We start from the raw sequence: 14,714 nt of genomic DNA, 5'->3' as shown, positions 1-14,714 counted from the left end.
GAACTTCTTTCCCTCTGAGGGTGACGGAGCACTGGAACAGGCTGCCCAGGGGGGTTGTGGAGTCTCCTTCTCTGGAGATATTCAAGACCCGCCTGGACAAGGTCCTCTGCAGTCTGCTGTAGGTGACCCTGCTTCGGTTGGAGGGTTGGACTAGGTGACCCACAGAGGTCCCCTCCAACCCCTACTGTTCTGTGATTCTGTGATCTTAGAAGTCAGGACCTGTTACTGTAAGCAAAGTGCATTCAGTCAGTGTGATGGGAACTCTTTGCAGTCAAGAAAATCTCTGGGCAATGAGGAGTCAGTCATCCCCAGCCAGCAAGCTGCTCCATTTGCTGATTGGAAATGGATCCACAAATTGCCCCAGTGGTGCAAGCATCTGAATCTGGGGGATTAGGTGGAATGCAGAATGTGGCAAGGACTTTGGAAGCAAGAAGGGGAATCACAGCCAGAAAATCCCTCCTCACATGGTCTCCCTGTATCTCCTCCAGTGGCCTGTGAGAGGCTTTATTCCAGTCTCTGTTTTCAGTCTCTTTGGTCAGATAATAAAGGAGCAGCTGGAAAGCACTTTCCTGAAGGCTGTGGTAAAATAAGCTTAGCCCAGCACACATGGAAGATGACCAGAGTAATTCCTATGTCTTGCTGGAAGCATGGTAAAGGCATCTCTCAGATGAACTGCAAGATCTCTCGAGTGTTGTCAGTGCCATTGGTTGGACTGGAAATAAAAACTATAAAGATGCCCCACTTGAAAACACTGTGTGTGGTTCAGAACCCTGTGATATCTGTCCAGAGCAATGTGAGACACTGTACCTATTGTATGGTTTGGATCTGTATAAATGCACTCTATAGTTCATTAATCCGTTCAGGCTGTGACTGCTGTTAACTAACTTTCCATAAACCTGATACACTTAAACAATCCGACAAAAGGCACAGATGACCTCTCAAAATACATTAGCACATGGTACTATTTTGGGATAAATCATGTGCTACTAGTGACTCTAACCAGGGTCGGCCTCAGTCCACCAGCTGCCAGACAAGCCCACAAAGGCCAGGCAGGTCTGAAGTTGAGCCATGAATTCAAGTCACGGGGCCAGGGAGCAGGCACATCTGCAGCACAGCACAAAGGGACTGAGTCTAAAAGCAGCTCCCAAGCCTCTCCAGGGAGGTCCCTCCAGGGAGGAGACCCCTGACAAGGCTCCACACAGCTCTGGCACAGCTTGTTTGGCAGCAGACTCACCCCAGGTCACAGCTGTGCCCCGGACACCGACAGCCAAAGCTCTTGCTGGGAAGAGGGGGAAAGCTTGCAGAGCCTGTCGGTGTGCTCTGGATCTGGCATAGGGGTGGTCCCTAGACTTAATTCACACCAATGACCCTTCTGTATCACCCCAAAGCTATCACGCATGTATTAGCATGGATACCACATTCTTTCTTCCTTTTCCAGGTCTTCCTAATCCCAGGAGGTGGTAAATCTCAAATCAGTGGATGCTACACCTCCATCAAGCAGTGCCCAGTGATGGAGCATGAGCTATTTTATCATGATCTGGAAAACAATACACAGATCACTATTTACTGGCTCAGCAGAAGAACTGAATGAAATGTCCAGAGCAAACAAGCAAACAGAAGAAAACCTCTAGCACATTATGGAGAGACACTCTGAAACAGAGGCATCCACATCCACACCCGTTCACACAACACATCACAGGTTATTACAGAATTGTATCTGGTTCTGCAAAAGGGAAAGAAAAAATGTTTGAAGTTTTCTTCTGACTGCATGTTTAGAACTTCTGACGCAATTTCCTCCCACTCTCCATTCAGTTTGACTCTACTAAGTATACCTCTCTGCTACATCAACCATTTAAGTAGCTTTAACAGTCTCTGCAACTTCAACCCAGTCATCCATGGCACCTAACGGCTACTAAGGCAGCTCCTGTAGTGTACCTGAAATTGGATAAGGCTGCCTTGGAAATGTCAGGGACAGCCTCCTGATACCGACAGCACAGAGAAATTGGATGTACAGGTGTGTGAAGTAGGCCCTGGAAACTGAATCTGGGAAAAATTACAACAGAAACACAGGCTGTATGCTGAAGAGTATCTTCTTTGCTGCAGGAAGAAAATAAAACACTGCCCTTACAGAGTAAATCCAGTCAGCTACAAGCAAAACCATCTGGCTGAATCCTTGACGCTGCTCAGCCAAAACTTCAGGAACATGCACCAGCACTGGTATCCAGACCCAGAACATTTACCACTCCTATTACTCCTATTACCACTCCTATTACTCCTATTACATCATGCAAGGAACATGACTCAGGTGATGGCACAGACACTCAGAAAATGATGAAGCTAACTGGTAATTTACACTGTGTTTTGTCACAGCCCCTTTAGAGACTCGGATTCAGACAACCAACAAACTCAAAGTCAAGTGAGACTTGGAGATTAGCATCCTCTTGTCTGTTATCTAGAAGCTGTTGTTGATGTGTTTCACATTCAAAACAATAAAATCTGAAACACTACGCAGTCCAGCCAGGTAGCAGATTTTTCACTCTAGACTGAAAAAACCTAAGGGAGTCACAGAAAGAACCCCTGGTCAGAAATGAGAAATATTAGCAGCTTTGTCAGTGGAAAAAGCCCACTTAATGCCTGCTCTAACAGTGTTTGGCCCTAGCTTGCTGCTTCTGCTTTAGAAGTGTTGAGATAATCCTGAAACTATGCAAGGAAAAAAAAAAAGGCACCAACAAGAAAGAGAAGTGGGAAGCAGAGCAGTGCAAAGAATTTAATCTCTTAGTGAATAATAGCTCTGTGCAAACTCTGATTCCAAAGCTGGTGAAGCAACACATTATGGCAAGAGGAAAGGGACTAGAATAACAAGAGAAGGAAACAAATAGTCCTATCTCACTCAACACCACCAGGGACTATAAAAGAAGGGAAGAGGGTTCTCCTGAGCCTGGTACATCCCTCTACAGTGTGGAGGTCACAGGACAGCTTTTGAAAGTTACTGACCTGAAGGCCTTCCTGCTCTTTGAGGGACATTCTTTCCACATCATGTTATTCCAGAAAACAGAGACCATGCCTCATAGTTGCCTTCAACCACCAAGTCAAGGTCAAGGTAGTAGGAAAGCAGTTAACATTTACTAGAAAAAAAGCTTAGTATTTTCAGAAGCTTCCTTGACTTGGGAGGGGAAAGGTTAAATTAGTACGTTCACTGATGAAGAAAAACTACTGTCAAACATAGCCTAAAGGATTATTTTACTGTTAGTCAGTGGATTTTATTGTAATCTGAATTTGAAACTCACTGGTGGATTTCAAAGCACACAGGCTTTATCACTGAGTGGGGCTATCTCTAGTAGGGACCACAGGACCTGGAAAACAAGACTTCAAATGTAAAGCTTATTCTATTCAATTAATTCAGCTCACAGAAGGGAGGTTTTAGAGGTGACATAATTGCTGAATATAGGGATTTACAAATAGAAAAGCATTTAATAGGAGGAGGAGGCAAGCAGGCAGACGTTTCAGTCTTTCTGAAAAACACATAATGTGAGCCAAGAGCTGGAAGTTCAACAAGGCAAATTCTGTCTTATTTAAATAAGATATAATTTCTGGGCAGCTAGAACTACAACAACATAGCTGTGGAGGTCACTGTCTTCTGGAGTCTTTATGACAACACCGCATATCTTTTAAAAACACACTTACTATCTAGATTCAGAGGAAAAATTGCAAAGGGTATGTTCAAGCTGGCTACTTCCCTTATGAAGTCGATACCTCTGTGGTGCGTTCATCCTTCAGAACAGGCAGTGAGGTTTGAAATGGGGCTGATTGCAGGGCAGTCTACAAAAGCGCCTTTGGTACGAGTATCGGAGAGCGGTCCAGGCATTGCGTAAGCAGCCAGGGTCCAGTGCCCCCCAACCACCCTTGCACATGTGAGACGGCAGACCAACAGCTTCATGCCACAAAGGTCTAGAAGGATATTGTGATCAGTTAAGAACAACTTGCCCTCCGCAGCGATCACGTATCTTCCTCCAAAGCACTTGGCAATGGCTAGAGATAGCAGACTAAAAGAGACAGCCCACTGGGCAGACACAGTCTGGCAGTTGCTATATCCTTGGCACAGGCTGATCAGCACACAGGGTGTCCTTAGAGGTCTCCTATGCATGCATCGACCAGAGCTGACCCTACTTAATTTATGAGCTCTTCTGAGATCACAGCCTCATGTATTATGGCTCCAGGCTTTATTGAAATGAACTTTATAAAAATAAATTCCAGCTGCTCGGAAGGAGTTGGAGAAATGACAAAAAGAAGTCAAACTCCTCCATTCCCTAACTCACTGAAAGCAAGAAAAAGAAGTAGTTACAGGAGACCAAGCAAAATTCAGCTGGCTCAGCTGAAGGGGCATGAGAAAAAGATTTGGTCAAAGAACAAGCAATTTTGATAACATGGGATGGGTACAAACACTGAGGCAGCACTCACAGCTAGGCAAAGTACAGGGCAAACAGGCTTCAAGCACAGAGACAGAGGGACAAAGGGTCAGGAGGGCACTTGATAAAGCTTGTGGCTGAAGGTGGGATGCATTTCAATAAATCAGATTCATTTGCAAGGGGTCTTGAGTGTTTGTCCCTTTCCTGTTTTGTCTGTTCCATGGCCTTTGGTCTGCTGTATTTCCTTCCCCAGGATGCCTGTGGGCTGTTAATGGAGAATATTAGGGAGCAGCACCAGGATGTACCTCATTCTGCATGTTATTGCCAGCAGCCTACATGTTGGTTGTTGTCCCTATTTGATAGATGCTCTTTTTATCCTTGCTTGGGTCCCAAGGAATTGTGAAAGGATGAAATTTCTGAAGTCTGGCGTTCTTGTCCAGCCACAACTAATCAGAATGGCAGTCTGCTAACAATCTCAGAAGGAAAGCTTGACTTTTCTGCCCTTTCATGGGCCAGCAGCTAGGAGAATAGATCTAAACCCTACCAAAGAAGCAGAATTGCTCTCCTTGCGTTGCCAGAAAAAGCGCAGTTTCCAGAACTTGGATGCTCAGAAAGCCACTGTAATGCATAGTGGAGGAGGAGCTGATCAAATAAATGTGATTAGTTGTTGATGCATAACACTAACCATGTGTTTATGAAGTACTCATGAACTAGCTACATTCATCGGACCTACAAAAGCTGTAACATTCACCCCTCTTTCACCATCACACGCTGACCCTGTGCTCACCTCAGTGATGTGGAGAGCAGGGGCATGGCAGAGCCACCCACCACTCCCACCTTATGTATGATCACTGAAACTGCCCCTTGGATTTCCCCCAGAAGAGCCGAAGCTCCCAAGAGTTATGGAACTGAGACATTAGAGACGTTAGCAGTGCTTAAGTCACCTTGTCCCCACCCCTATCCTTCTGCTTCCCAGCAACAAATTCTCATGGCTTTGTAACAGATTTCTCCAGTTTTAAACAATGCGGCTAAGAGCCTGCCTTCAGCAAGGAATTCTGGAGTCTCCTCACAATTGTGACTTGATAGCGCTTGAGAGAGCCTTTCCTGCCTGGTGTCAGGCATCACAGACAACATGATTGACAATTTACCTGAGGTTCCTAGATCCAAGCCAACTATAGTGCAAAATAAAACAAACAAACAAAAAACCTAGTAGTCAGGGATCTGTTAGTTTCGGTGAAGTGGAAACAGCACATCTCTAGTATAGTCAGCAAAGCAAAAACATTTGCCAGATAATCCTGTAAACAGGGAAGATCTGCAGATCTTCAACAGTTTCATGGCATGCATTGCCACTGCAGGCAGGATGTGACACCTCAGTATGAGCAGGTTCTACTGAATGAGATGAGAACATTCCAGTTCAGCATTTATTTTACTTCATGTCAGCTCTATGGCAGGGGTTTAATGTGAATACTGTAGCTGAAAGCCATTAGACTTTTCCCTCACACTAGCCGCAACCACTTTTGGCAAGGCCTGTTAAATGGAATAATTTGCAGAGTGAGCCAGCAATAGAATCTGGGGAACAGATTCTTCAGATCACAAATGTTAAACCATGGAGATGGATTGGTGACAATGAGGGTGGAGTGGAGAGAGAAGTTTCCGCTTACCATTTTTTCTCCCCATCACCACCACAGATGTATTCTGCACCCCAGCATATGTTTGCAGTGAGTGTAGCCCAAGAGTCATTCCAGATCTTACTCAAGAGTTGCAAGTTGAAAGAATCAGTGAAGTTTGAGGTTAATCAAAGGGCAGGGCAGCCGTGTGTGCTAAGTGGAATGGAGTTACCCATGCTCAGATTCCACAGGCAATGGACAGTGAGGTACAAATGGCCCTGAGTAGTGCCTCTAATCCGAGTCTATCTTCAGTTGTTGCTGAAAGTCTCAGCTCCTAGTTTAGATTAGGCTTCCAACTGTGACAAGGCTATCAATTTAGGCACCTCAGGTATATTCCCAGAGCTTACTTCGGGGAACTCTTGGCTTTTGATATAAAGTTTTTAAATGGTTCTTTGAATTTTATGGCTCCTTCCATTGTTGCCCTTAACTCCAGCCCTCTCCCCACTATCACTGAAGTCATGCCCCAAGGGAGCCATTTTGGTTTACTAATTTTCACAGAAACTCCCCGAGCATGAAAGAAAATGCCTTCTCATTTAGCTAAATCTAAAGTATGCCAGGATAAATGGTTGCTGAAGAGCGAATCTCACATTGGTTATTATGTATCTCATACAGTTCTTCTAAAAATTGATCTTATATGTATATGTTTAATGGAGAGACTTTGGAAAAATAATTTTGTAAGTTTGATAGACTTGGAGACTTATAATTTCTTTAAAATTCCTGAAAAGATATTACATTACGGAAAAGCAGGAATATAAATATATGTACTAACATATTACTCGGGTAGTAGAAGTTAATTTAGGGAGCACCCATTAGGAAAATTAGATAATTTATATAAACACGTTTTATTTATCACTAATGTTTGTGTACTAGATTTAAGAGACAGCTAAATATTTACTAGGACCTAGGATGCAGGCTGAGGATTTTGATAGTGCTGTAAATGGAGAGGGAGCAGAAAGACAGGAGCAACACGCTTCAAATTTATATACCCAGTACTGAGACTTGAACTAAAAACAGAGCAACAGAATAATGCTCCCAAACAGCCACAGCTCTGTCACATGGGGCCCTGGTAGGTAACACCTTTGATATCACTATGGAAATGTTACTTGGGAAATGACCTACAATTTTTGGCTTAAGTGGAACTTTTTCCCAATGGAGTCAGTGCAATAACTAAATAGAAATCTGTGGAATGGGCTGAATGCTGCAGGTCCATATCTTATCAGAGTTTGTGCCTATGTTCAAGTGATGAATTAGTTTTGGCAACTGACTTTAGAAATTTATAGCCTTAGTACTGTGAATCTGTTTATTGGTGTTTTTATTTTTCTTCAATGGAGGAAAGGCTAGCAGCCAGGAAGGAAGCCTATAAATCTTAATGTTAGCGAAGGGAAAGGGTAAGGTGTTTCTCATAAAGACAGGGCCTAGACAAGAAATTAGGCTTTTTAGAGATGAAGGGCAACGTGTAACATTTCTTTTGAAGATTTTTGGTTACTGAAAAATTTAAAAATCTGCAGTGCACATCCCCTTCATTCTTTTCATTCCAGATTTTATTAATTTTCCCAAAAAAGTTGTAGGCATTTCAACAAGAAACAAAAACATTATTTCTTTTAAATGAAAAAGTGATTGCAGATTATTGCCAGAAAGAGAAGAAGTGACAAAAGAAAGCAAGACTATTTATCTCTTTGGAAGATAAGAACCTTTAGGTTTTTCTGGGATGAGAAGAGTTTGAGAATCACCTCACCGTTAGATGATGCATCTGACCCAAAAGGTTGTTTGCCACTCTCCACTACGGATCACATGTGGGCAGCACACAGTCCCCAGAGGGAAACAGCCAAACAGAACAGTACGTGGCACAAGGCCCCTGAAGGGCGATGGGAGCAACGGCTGTAAATGATAAACAAGCCTGGCATCAGTTGAAAGCAGTCTGATGAGCTCCAGCCCATGTGGGAAAGCACAAGAAGTAGCAGCAGATAATTAACTGTTCTCATAAAACTTTCCATTGGCTATTTGCAGTGATTCCTCCTATTCCTGGATGAGATGAACAAAATTGTCTAAGTCCACACCTTTGGATGTCCCAGTTAAACCAGCTTCTCATCTCCTCCTGCTGAGGGGCACCCTGCATTCACTGATTGAAACTGGCAGCAGCATTTAATGTAATATGCCGAGAGATTATGGCTAAATTAAAGTTTGAGGCTCTGAGGATCTCTCCCATGCCTTTGCATTTGGGATGGAGCCGGTAAGCAGCAGGCTCTAGAAGGAACATGGATACTTCAGTTTGAAATGAGCCATTAAGGAATTCATAAACTCTCTGGTAATGGCAGGTGATGACAAGAAGCACTCAGGGGTAATAGGGGCTGGCAGTAGCTTCAGAAGAGCATTGCCTCCTACCTTGGCAAGCACAAGGGAAACTCCCTCCTCCTTCTCTTTCCTTTAAACCAAAACAACCCCCCTTGGAGCACTTTGGAGAGGAGTATTACTGTACTAAGATGACAAGGCAGTCTGACGCATGGGTCTGAGGAACTGGTTCCAAGAAAGAAATCCACATACTCACAGATCACAGGAACTCCAGCCCCTTTCATATCAAAGCAACTTCCTCAAAGGCCTTCAAAATTCATTCTCCTTTCCAGGGCCTAATGAAGTCGGAGACCTTCAAGGGAAGAGAAAAAACAGATTCCTGCCAATGTACCCCACTCCCTGGAATTTTAAGAGATCAGGACATTTCAAGCTGCTAGTTCTGCAACTAAATACAGGATAAAATGTCCCATTGAATCCCACATAAAATAAAAAAGTCCCATTTTATCCCATATAACAACACTGCCTCCATAGTCGTTCTTCAAGCCCCTAGTCTGAGAAGGGTTGAGGGCAGGGGGAGCTGAGGAAGGGAGAAAAATTTCTGAAAGGAGAAAAACTGCTGAAAGACAATGCAATGACATTTTTAAAAAAGGAAAAATGTTTTATCCTGAAATATCATTGGAATAAGGCAGGATCAAATGCATCTGTGAGTTATTACCTAGCATGACTCTTGATTTCCAAGGAGCAGAATTAGCGCTTTGATACTTTGTGTGACTCATAAAAGAACAGTTTTAGGTCTCAACTGTAGGGCAATGATGACAAAAGATCAGCAGCTGACGACTCTGCAGCACCCCATCTAAGCTGTTCTGGTGCAATTTCCACACAAAGATCAGATCAGCTTGTGGTTGAGGTGAAACCGTAGATGATGACAAGCTTTCCCATGAAATACTCACCAGACCAATCATGTAGGGGCAGGCAGAAAGGGCTCTTTAATGGTTAAACTAAGTTGAGAAATGTGTGGGATTCTGGGACAAGGTGCTGAGAGTGCAGTAAACAGTTGAGACCTTGGTCCTTCTGGAAATGAATACCATGAAGCTTATTCAAGGAGAATTTTTCAGACATTAAGACTCATGCCAACACAATGAGTATACTGAAGGTGTCATGAGGACTCTCGACTGCCTGCTGTCTCTTCTCTCGAGGGTAGCACTACCCGCCCAAGTCTTCACCCGAACACTACAGAGCTCACTGATAAATCCATGCCTAATAACCACACTTTCCTGATTTTAGTTTTAATTCCAGTCTAGTGATCACTTCCCACATTCAGACTCCTGCATTTACCAAGGCCTTCACCAGTCTTTCTCTTAATACTACAAACCCTGAATAGATCATCAAAACTCCTGTTAGTCCCCAACTCTCCTGAATGCTGCCCAAACCCTCGCCTCACCCCAAGCAATCCTGACTGGGACTTAAACATCCATTGGCCCCTCTTGGAACCAGCTTTTATCCTTGCCCTGTAGGCAAGGCAGGACAAAACAATAAATCTTAATCCCAGCCCAAATCCTGACTTTGGCTCTGGTGGCAAGACACGAAGCTGTTCTGTTTAGGGTCCCATCACCTCTGCTGAACTTCAATGCTGCCTTGTGACTCTGTACTGTCACTAAAGATAGAGTTAGGAATAAAATTACTCAACACTAAGTTGCATTCACAGACACATCCCAAAGGGTAGACATCAGCAACACCCTAGGAACTACCACCGCTTTGAGACCACTGGACTTTTGCAGACCACAGTTTAGGCTAGCATTAGGAGGCAGTAATAAACAGCTTTTACTGCAATAGCAGAAGGCTTGCAGACATAACGAGGTTGTTGTGGCAAAGACCCGGTAACTCCTGCTGAGCTTGCAGGGAGGCCTGTTTCGGTCTTAAGGGAACTCCAGGGTTCAGATTGGATTTATACTTCTTTTCCCAAAATATAAGCTTCAAAGGGTTTCAGTCTGTCTCCTGCACATAGGTTTCTAAAAGTAAGCTGTGACTGCGTGCCAGAAAGCTCCTCCAAGCCGTGATTACTTTCAGGGACACAGAGCCTCAGCAGTCTTTTATTAAAGTTAGAATTATGGATAGGAAGTAACTAGGAGCTCCTTTTGTTGATGAATCCCAGAAATTTGCACAAGTGGACAAGAACTGTTGCAGCTAGGGCTCCTGGACTTGTGCTTTATTTGTGGTTGAGCCTGCAACATCAAACTGCCTTGAACACTGGAGGTATAGCTGGGGTGAGGCTTTGCTTTTGGCAAAGAAGTGCGGGCCATGACCAGTTCTAATGCCCTCAAGGCTTGCAGAAGTAGAACAAGAAAACAGCAGCATTCAAGGTTGTTATTTAGAAGCACATGGTCTCCGCACTGATGATGCAGTGTCAGGGTCTGCAAGAAAAGCAAGGAGAATGTGAGTTGGTTTTACATACTAAAAGACATCCATGGATAATTTAGAGAACTAAGTTCAGCAGGATCCTATAGCTTGCAGTTACTTCACTGACACCATGCTGTGACAAAGCCTTGGCCTAGTGTTATGGGTTTGCATGGCAAGGTTTTGGTAGTGGGGGGGGCTATAAGGGTGGCTTCTGTGAGAAGCTGCCAGAAGCTTCCCCTATGTCTGATAAAGCCAGTGCCAGCCGGCTCGAAGAGGGACCCACCGCTGGCCAAGGCCGAGCCCATCAGCAACAGTGGTAGCGCCTCTGTGAGAACATATTTAAGAAGGGGAAGAAAAACCTGTGGTGCAACGGCAGTCAAGAGAGAGGAGTGAGATGATGTGAGAGAAACAACTCTGCAGACACCAAGGTTCATGAAGAAGGAGGGGGAGGAGGTACTCCAGGTGCCGGAGCAGTAAGTATTCCCTTGCAGCTCGTGACAAAGACAATGGTGAGGCAAGTTGTCCCCCTGAAGCCCATGGAGGTCCATGGTGGACCAGATATCGACCTGTAGCCCATGGAAGGGACTCCAATGCCAGAGCAGGTGGATGTCTGAAGCAGGCTGTGACTCCGTGGGGATCTCATGCTGGAGCAGGCTCCTGCCAGGACCTGCAGACCCGTGGAGAGAGGAGCCTGTGCTGGAGCAGGTTTGCTGGCAGGGCTTGTGACCCCATGGGGGACCCACGCCGGAGCAGCCTGTTCCTGAAGGACTGCACCCTGTGGGAAGGACCCACGCTGGGGCAGTTTGTGAAGAGCTGTAACCTGTGGGAAGGACTCATGTTGGGGAAGCTTGTGGAAAACTGTCTCCCGTGAGAGGGACCTCACGCTGGAGCAGGGAAAGAGTGTGAGGAATCCTCCCCCTGAGGAGGAAGGAGTGGCAGAGACAACGTGTGATGAACTGACTGTAACCCCCATTCCCTGTCCCCCTGCGCTGCTCGGGGGGGGAGGAGAGAGAAAATGGGGAGTAAAGTTAAGCCCAGGAAGAAGGGACGGATGGGGGGGAAGGTATTTTATAAATTAAACTTTCCTTTTCTCCCCAAGTTCAGTCTGTTTTGCCTGTGATGGCTACTCATTCTCAACTCATGTCTCACTTCATTCCCACGAGCAAGAAGTTACTGAAACTACAGAATCCTATCAGCGCCAGCTTTCAGCCATTCCTGAGGACTGGGCAAACTCCAGCTTCAGTGTTTCTTGCCCCAACCCTCACTATACTCCTAACAAACTCCACAAAAAAAAAGAAAAAAACAAAACACAAGTTGGCTGTTAGACTTTGCACCCACACTTTTCATTCATCACTATATGCTGTGCTCTTCAAACACTTCCTGCCCAAATTCCGGATAACCCTAAACCTGACACAGCATGCCCGGCTGCTCCCCTCAGCATGTCTCACAGCAGCAGAATTATCTGGCCAGGCTTAGGCTCAGTGACACAAATACACTCCACCCCAACCCCTAACCAGATTATCTAGACATTCTCTGCTTCTCTCACCAGTCAGTCCACTACAAACAGAAAAGTTCTGCAGTTTTAACAGGCTTTTATTTGTCCTTGTGTGGATCCTAACCATAATCTTTTCCTTCCAGTGAGGCAGGTTTTGCTTTATCGATGGAATTCAACAACAGCAGCCATAAGCACGACAAGCCTTCCAGGATCCTGACACATGCCATACTCTCAAACCATCTGGTCCTAGGCTCTTATCCTTACGTGAAACATCTCTGTGTATTATAACCCAGTTACATTCCTCAGCTGCAGTCCTCTCCCTGCAAACAACGGTTAGCTAGTTTTGATGCTGAATTCCAGCATGACCACACACACAGGAGGACAGGCAGGTAGAGACTGCAGCATTAAGGACAGAGCTGGGACTGTGTTTACATGGCACAGAACTGCTGGAGGTACTGCATAGTTCTTACAAGGTCCCGAAGTCACTAACAGGGCACACGACAAAAGTTCTCTTAGTTGGGGAGAGTAAAGGGTTGAGTGGGAAGCAGTTATGCTAGAGATGTCACCATTCAGACAGGAGCTAGCAGAGTAACCTTTCCTACCAAGCTGATCTCAGGGTACAGACAAAGAGACTGCTTCCTCCTCTGCTTCTGCTTTACTCTCCTCTTCACTGCTGGACCATAGGACTCCTCAGCACTGCTTGTGATCAATTCAAGTGGAGAGGAGAAGAGAAGACCTTATTACCATTTTGCTGCCTATTAAAGAGTGAGACAATCTAGTTGTCGTAAAGAATAAATAGCTGTATGCAATTCTGAGAATCGACAGACATCTCATTTTGTCAGGCAAGACTACTGCCTAACAGGAAGACAATGTAATCCTGATGCTGCTTTGCTCAGATGAGACATGGCCTTCAGCTAATTAGCTTCCACTGTAGCCAGGCACAAAATTGTAACTTTATGATAGCCATCTGATCAGCAGTGTGCTCTCTGCACCTTCTCATCATGTAAAAACTGGTGTAACCAGCTTCTTCACTACTCTAACAAAGTGCAAGCTCCTCACTAATGACCACTGGGATACTGAGGGAAATTTAAGAGAAAATGAGAGGGTTCCCAAATCCCACACACACCTTTGCTCTGAAGCCTTGGTCCCTGTTCAGACATCTTCCCACTTCTGCTCACAGCTCACCAGTGCGAGGGGATTCTTTGCAAGCAAGAGCTTGCAACCCATAGCATTGTGCAGCCAAACTTTCTCATCAAGATTTGGTACTTTACTGGCCAAATCAGGAGTTGCTGGGGACTTCAGGAAGGGCCAGCAAGCGTGAGAAAGGACATTCAACTCAGGGTGTTACAAGAGGCAGAAGACTGTTTTCATAACATCTGTGGTGAGATTGTATAAAGCAATAGACAGACTGCCAATGCTTGGAAGTAGTCAAAAGGCAACTCTGGCAACCTAGTAGATTGTTTTATAAACAATTAGTTTCAAACTGATCCTGGAATTAAAGAGAAAGGCAGCAGAGTCACTTAAGGATAAAGGTGCTGTGGTTTCTGTATTCCCCGCTGACACTTGCACAACAGCAGCCATGCACCAGAGCACTACTGCTCAGGCACGGGAGCTGTGTCCGCTCTTCTCAAGTCGCCGGCGAGAGCTGACCTGGCAAACCTCAACAGCTCAAACACAGCTGCCTGCCACCCTGCCTGCCTCGTGCTCCTGGTTTCCCCAAGAGCTGCTCTTCCAGAGACATCTGCCTTCTACGTCCCCTCCAGGGCTGACAGCAGCTCAGCCTGCTGCACTTCATGGCCACACTGCAGCTTGGCATCTCCTCAGCAAACCAACCTACCTGGCCATGCCGGCTGGCTCCTCAGGGCTGTGGCTGGCTCCTCCAGGCACACCTCCCTTGCATTTTTGTGCATTTAAATTTCCACCATAACGTTGAAGTATCACCTATTTTAGGTTTGATTTCATCATGGAGCTCCCTTTCCTCTCCCCCTCCCCAGCCACACAAACATCCAATTGAACATTTGCAGTGGGAACAACGTGTGGCATTCGGATAAACAGTGCCACAGGCAGCTGGGATTACCTCAGGTGGGATTTCATGTCAGGTCAGGATTTCCCAGCTATTTCCATGGTTTTAAAACCTGAACACTGCTTCCTTCCAAACTCCACTCAACGGCTACACAGCATACAGTTTTAAAAATTCCCCAAACAGAAGTTGCATCTGCCTCTGTTTGTTTAACAGCCCTCGATGGACTTCTTTCCCCTATGATCTTGTCCAATACCTCTTTGAACATACAGAAGTTAGCAGTAGCAGCAACTTTTCACAGCATCTCCACCAGTCTCTCCCCAGCCTCACAGCATACAAAGAGGCACATTAGCTTTCCACTGGGCAACAACATGAAATTGGTGACAAACCTGCTGCCGTGCAGGCACTGAAGCTGAAGGACCTGCCAAACCGTACTCTGC

This window comes from Opisthocomus hoazin, chromosome 7 (assembly GCF_030867145.1).
Source record: "Opisthocomus hoazin isolate bOpiHoa1 chromosome 7, bOpiHoa1.hap1, whole genome shotgun sequence".
In the NCBI taxonomy this organism is placed as follows: Eukaryota; Metazoa; Chordata; class Aves; order Opisthocomiformes; family Opisthocomidae; genus Opisthocomus; species Opisthocomus hoazin.
Note: the sequence above shows the minus strand (reverse complement) of the source record.